The following is a 5,828-nucleotide window of genomic DNA, read 5'->3' as shown; positions in this document are numbered from 1 at the left end:
AAAAAAAAAGTGGAAGAGTAAGAAGCAATACTAAAAGTTTAGAGTTTACCTAATAAAGATGATTGAAAACACTAAACTTACCAGTGTTTTTTCTGCTGTATCTTAACGAGCTGTTCATGTAATCTTCTTAAACATTGCACTCTGTTTAAGTTAAGTACCGATTAAAATCATTCACTTAATGGAAAGTACAAAATAACAGGTTCAATGATGTACTAAAGCACTACAGTAAAATATATATATTTTTTTTAGCCTAAAAGGAAACAAACTAAATTAAAACTTCTATAAAAAAAAAAAAAAAAAAATCAATGTACAGAAAATAAGACTTTTCCTCTGGTTGACTGTTTGTAAAGAGAACATAAAAAGTACAGACTAGGTCTAGTTTGGTTCTTTTCAATTATTAAACCTGCAAATGGCATTAAAATGGATGTAAATCATAAAACATGATCAGCACATAAGTTGATATTTATTCCTAAAGAGGGAATAGATGTCTTTGTTCCATCATTGGCAAAGTTTCCCGTCTCCATCAGAGTTTCCTATAAGCTAACTGGGCTCCAACTGGATACATTCTCCTGATTTTCCCCATTTACTTGCAGCTGTGATGTCATTATTATGTACAGAAGTACAACAGTTTTGGGAAAAAAAAGGAGTACTTATTAGTACTTAGATGTCATACACACTCCGCTTTGTTTTAAAAAAATCTAAATATAAAAGATATAACCGCAGATGTCTGGGGGACAGTGATTCGCCTACATGTTATGAATGCTGGCGTACCATAAAGAATAAATTATGAACAGTTTAGTTTGTGCCTTCAAGTCGTTGCCCATAGGAAGACGCTACTTGGATTATAAAAGTGAATATCTTCAGAACAGCTCCAAATGACACAAAACTCATATGGGTGAGTGCATCATGATGTAATAACGTAAAATCAAGGACCCAATGTAAAAAAAACACACAAAAAAACAGCATTGCCCTTTAAATAGAGGGGGTGGACTCAGATTTCGACTTTCAAAAAGCTACAAAGCAGCAATTGAGTTGGTCCCTTCCCGCTATCATCGCAGCCCCTGCACGGAAGAGAAGACCTTGCTTATTCAGCCAGGCCAACACTTCCCTTTAACGGCCGACCTTTCAGACACTTAGACAGGTATGGGGTATTGCAGGCTAACAAAAGAAGCCAAACAACCCCCATTCTAAAAGGGTGGGGGTTGTTTGGCTTCGTCCCTTTTAATTTGCATGTTTTCAAAACAAAAACAAGGCATTGTTGGGCTACTATATAAAACCTGGAACTCAACGTTATTGCTGACATTTTGAATTGAAAAAGCTTCTTGGATGGGAAGAGAAACTTCTTCAAATTTGGAAATAAAGTCCAGTGGATTGTTTTTTTAAATGTCTTTTTTTTTAATAGTTCTAGAAACTATCATTCTAAAAGGGGTTGCGGGGACACAGTTGGTGTCTAATGAAAGGTGATACATGTCATCAATATGGATGCCAGGGAATCCCACTCTTTCTGCCTGCTGGCACTCTTCCAAAACATTCTCTTGCGCTCCTCAGGTAAGTTATGCCAACCTTCTTCCGTTGCCATGTGCTCAAGATTAGCAGCATTTCTACAGACCAGGCAGAAGAGCAGAGGATGAAATCTGTAGACTGGTTTGTAAAAGAATGCAACTTGAAAAGCTTGATGTACAATGAAACTGTTGACATTTCAGCATTTTTGTGATTTTATTATTACAAAGTATTAAAAGACAAAGTTTCAAGGTTCTCGATAAAATAAGAGAGATGCAATGCAGGAAATCCATGCATCAGAAAGTGCTGACCAAAAAGAACAACACAAGGCCTGACTCACATTTACAGTACAGCATCCTGAGGAAATGCACACACAACTTTAAGGAACAGAAACCAAACATGGCAGCTGTGGTTGTGCACCAGTCTAGTCTGCTTTACTTCATACACTGTGAATTTATTCTTCTTTTGAGAAGGCAAATGAGATAGTTTGTCAATAGAATAAGACAATGCATTTGTATTTTCTTAGTTTAAGTGTAAATTGTCTTTTTCAATTGGCAAAATGTCTCTTTTACCTCCTTAAGAAAAATTTAATTATTTTAAGAAAAAATTACTTATCTAGATTTTGATTTTTTCCAATGTAAAGTGGTGAACATCATGGAAATCCTGGAGAACAGTAGGTCATGAGTTTGGGAACCTCAGACTAAGTGAAATTTGGTTTTGCAAAGACGAGCAATATTAAGAAGGACGCCAGAAAGCTCTGAATACGTAAATCATTTGAACGTGGAGGGGCCTAATCAAAGTCTGTGCTTATAACCAACTGTGTTGCAGTGGCTACACTTTCCTTCTTAAATTAGTGATGTCATGATCCGACATCCTGCGATGGACTGGCGACCAGTCCATGGTGTACTCCGCCTCTCGCCCGTAGACAGCTGGAGATAGGCACCAGCACCCCTCGCAACCCCACTTGGGATTAAGCCTGTAATAAAATTGATGGTTGGATGATCCTACATGGCCATCAGCCAAAAAATGAATGATGGAGTCCATCAACCTGGATCCATTCAATTCAATTCAGTTTATTTATATAGCACCAATTCACAACACATGTGATCTCAAGGCAGTACAGTTCAACCAGATCATCCAGTCAGATTGATTCAAAGTTTCCTGTCTAAGGAAAACCAGTTGATTCCATCAACTCATTGAGTCCAAAGCATTGACGAAACAACTGGGGTTCAAGGAGACAGAAGCAGACATAGAAAAAGAAGAAGAGATACAAATGGCAACTGTAAACCAGCTCCAGAGGCGACCCTGTCCAGGAAACACACAGCCGGGAAGATGAACTCTGAACCAGCTCTGATGTCAGAGGATGAAGAGAGCACATCCAGCCAGTCACAGTCGGAGAAACAGGACTACACTGAAAAACAGCTCAATGTCCAACATCTATAAACAAAGGTGTTGATGGCAGCAGCAAAGCAGATATTTCTCTCCGGGATGTAACAGCCAAACAGGAACAGACCAGATGAAGCTTCTATGAGAAAAAGCAGAGAGAGCAGAACATTAGAGATTTAACTAACAGATTTCGGAGAGGGAGAGAATACAGATAGAATGAAGCAAAAATTATGAAATAGGGGTCCCTATGTCCTCCAGAAATCTAAGCCCATAGCAGCATAACTACACTGTGTGCAGAATTATTAGGCAAATGAGTATTTTGACCCCATCATCCTTTTCAAACATGTTGTCCTACTCCAAGCTGTATAGGATTGAAAGCCAACTACCAATGAAGTAAATCAGGTTGTGTGCATCTCTGTAATGAGAAGGGGTGTGGCCTAATAACATCAACACCCTATATAAGGTGTGCTTAATTATTAGGCAACTTCCTTTCCTTTGGCAAAATGGGTCAGAAATTAGATTTGACAGACTCTGAAAATTGATAAATTGTCTGATGTCTTTCAGAGGAGTGCAGTTTGGAAATTGCCAAGCTTTTGAAGCGGGATCATCGCACAATCAAGCGGTTCATGGCAAATAGCCAAGAGGGGCCCAAGAAGCGTGTTGGAAAGAAGGCGCAAAATAACTCCCCATGAATTGAGAGGGATCAAGCATGAACCTGCTAGGAGGCCATTAACTACTAGTTGTGCCATATTTCAGAGCTGCAACATGTCTGGATTGCCGAGAAGCACAAGGTGCTCAATACTCAGGGACCTGGCCAAGGTAAGGAAAGCTGAAAAAAGGCCACCTTTGAATAAAACACACAAGACAAAAAGTCATGATTGGGCCAAGAAATATCTGAAGACTGATTTCTCCAAGGTGTTTTGGTCTGATGAAATGAGAGTGAGTCTTGATGCGCCAGATGGATGGATGGGCACCAGGCTGGATCAGTAAAGGGCAGCAATTTCCTTATCGACTCAGACGCCAGCACGGTGGAGGTGGGGTACTGGTATGGGCTGGTATTATCAAAGATGAGCTTGTGGGACTTTTCGGGTTCATGATTGATTCAAGATCAACTCCCAGACCTACTGCCAGTTTCTGGAAGACACCTTCTTCAAACAGTGGTACAAGAAGAAGTCGCCATCATTCAAGAAAAACGTGATATTCATGTAGGACAATGTTCCATCACACACATCCAAATACACCACAGCGTGGCTGGCCAGAAAAAATATAAAAGGAGAAAAAATAATGGCATGGCCCCCTTGTTCACCTGATCTGAACCCCATGGAGAACCTGTGGTCCTTCATGAAATGTGAGATCTACAGGGAGGGAAAACAGTCCACCTCTCTGAACAATGTCTGGGAGGCTGTGGTGGCTGCTGCACGCAATGTGGATCGCAAACAGATTAGAACACTGACAGAATCTATGGATGGAAGGCCTTTGGGCGTCATGGGGAAGAAAGGTGGCTAAGTTGGTCACTGATTTGTTTTTGACTGTCCCAAATGTTTATTTCTGAATTTTGAGTTATATTGGTTTACCTGGTGAAAATAAACAAGTAAGATAGGTATACATTTGTTTGTTATTACAGTACAGTAATATTTACCTGCACACACAGACTTCCTCATAAAATGTCCAAATCTAAAAAAAAACAAACAACAAAAAAAAAACACAACTTTCAAAAATATGGAACTTTGATATTAACCTTATAGGTTAATATTCTCATTGTTGACTATTGATCTCTGAGAGATATCAATCATTTTCTAACTTGTAATGAACAATGAAAATATGGATTATTTGTGCTACAATAGTTTTTTAATAATTTGTAATATCCACATTTTTAATTACAGTTTAAACAGACTGAAACTCTGAAATGAAACAGCAATTTGTGATTTCTGCAAATAGTTAAAGTAACCCCTTTCAATTTAAATGGTTTTATTTTATTAAAGTGTGTTTCTGGGGAGCAGGTCCAGGTCCCCCCCGGAGGTTTACAGTTTGGTTCAGTCCAGGGCTGCTAGCATAAACAAGATGGCTGCGTAAGTGTTGAAGCGCCGAAGTTCAGTTTTAGCTCCAATTCTTAAACCAATCGTTAACTTCTTCCGTGACCCGCTCGCTCTGAATTGGTCAAATGCAGGTAAGAGAAACGAATAGCTCAGTGGTTCATTTCTGAGGTAGGAGAACGAGCCTGTATCCAGCATTAGCATCTGTAGCTAGCCTAGCATGAAGCTTGCTGTATGAAACCCAGCTGAAGAACTGAGAGGGTTCGATTTCATGCCACCCGGACTGATCGGTTAGGGGGAGAGGGAGGTGGTGTTTCGTACAGCATCGTGGGGATAAGAAGTGCAGGTTAGAAGGCCTGGCATCAATGCATTAAGAGCTGGTTAGCTGCTTTATGCCGAGATGTTGGCAGGGATCCGTTATGAGGCTACCTGTTATTTGGTGGTGTAACAGCACCCCCTGCTGGCAGGGTTCAAGGCTTCCTCAGTGATCATGGTGTTTTCAAGGCTTCTGATCACCATTACTGGTGAAAGTCACAGGGATGCCGACTTTTCACCAAACCTTGGAGTGAGATTTAGAAAGAGTTTGGACAGGAAACTGTCAGGGTTAGATTGAGGCTCTGAGGTGCAGCTAAAGGTTGGAGGTTTTCAGAGGATTTAACGGAAACTAAGTGGCAAAATGTGTAATTCTTATACCACAGTGAATGTAACTGAATGACAATTAGTGATCTGTAGTTATGTGGAACAATTTTCACACAATATCCATTATTTTCTGTATTCTGGAGATTTTTACAGACTTGAAGTAAAGAAGAATGGGCCCCACTAAAATACTAAAGCAGGGGTAACCAATTAAAAATCAGTGGGGTTTGAATAAAGAAAATCATCAACCAGTAAAGGTCCAGAGACATTTTT

The 5,828-nt window shown here is 39.8% G+C and overlaps 1 protein-coding gene across 1 annotated transcript in view; it reads left to right on the top strand.

Annotated features, from left to right (window-relative positions):
- The first annotated feature begins 4,921 nt into the window (after positions 1-4,921).
- LOC107088918 (bifunctional heparan sulfate N-deacetylase/N-sulfotransferase 2-like) overlaps positions 4,922-5,828 on the top strand; it is a 26,869-nt gene continuing 25,962 nt past the window's right edge. The window contains 1 exon segment of the mRNA XM_015381382.1: positions 4,922-5,053. The gene's annotated coding sequence lies outside the window, so the exon portion shown is untranslated.

Source organism: Cyprinodon variegatus, unplaced genomic scaffold (assembly GCF_000732505.1).
Source record: "Cyprinodon variegatus isolate N-32 unplaced genomic scaffold, C_variegatus-1.0 Scaffold232, whole genome shotgun sequence".
Lineage (NCBI taxonomy): Eukaryota > Metazoa > Chordata > Actinopteri > Cyprinodontiformes > Cyprinodontidae > Cyprinodon > Cyprinodon variegatus.
This window is presented reverse-complemented; position numbering and strand designations above follow the sequence as displayed.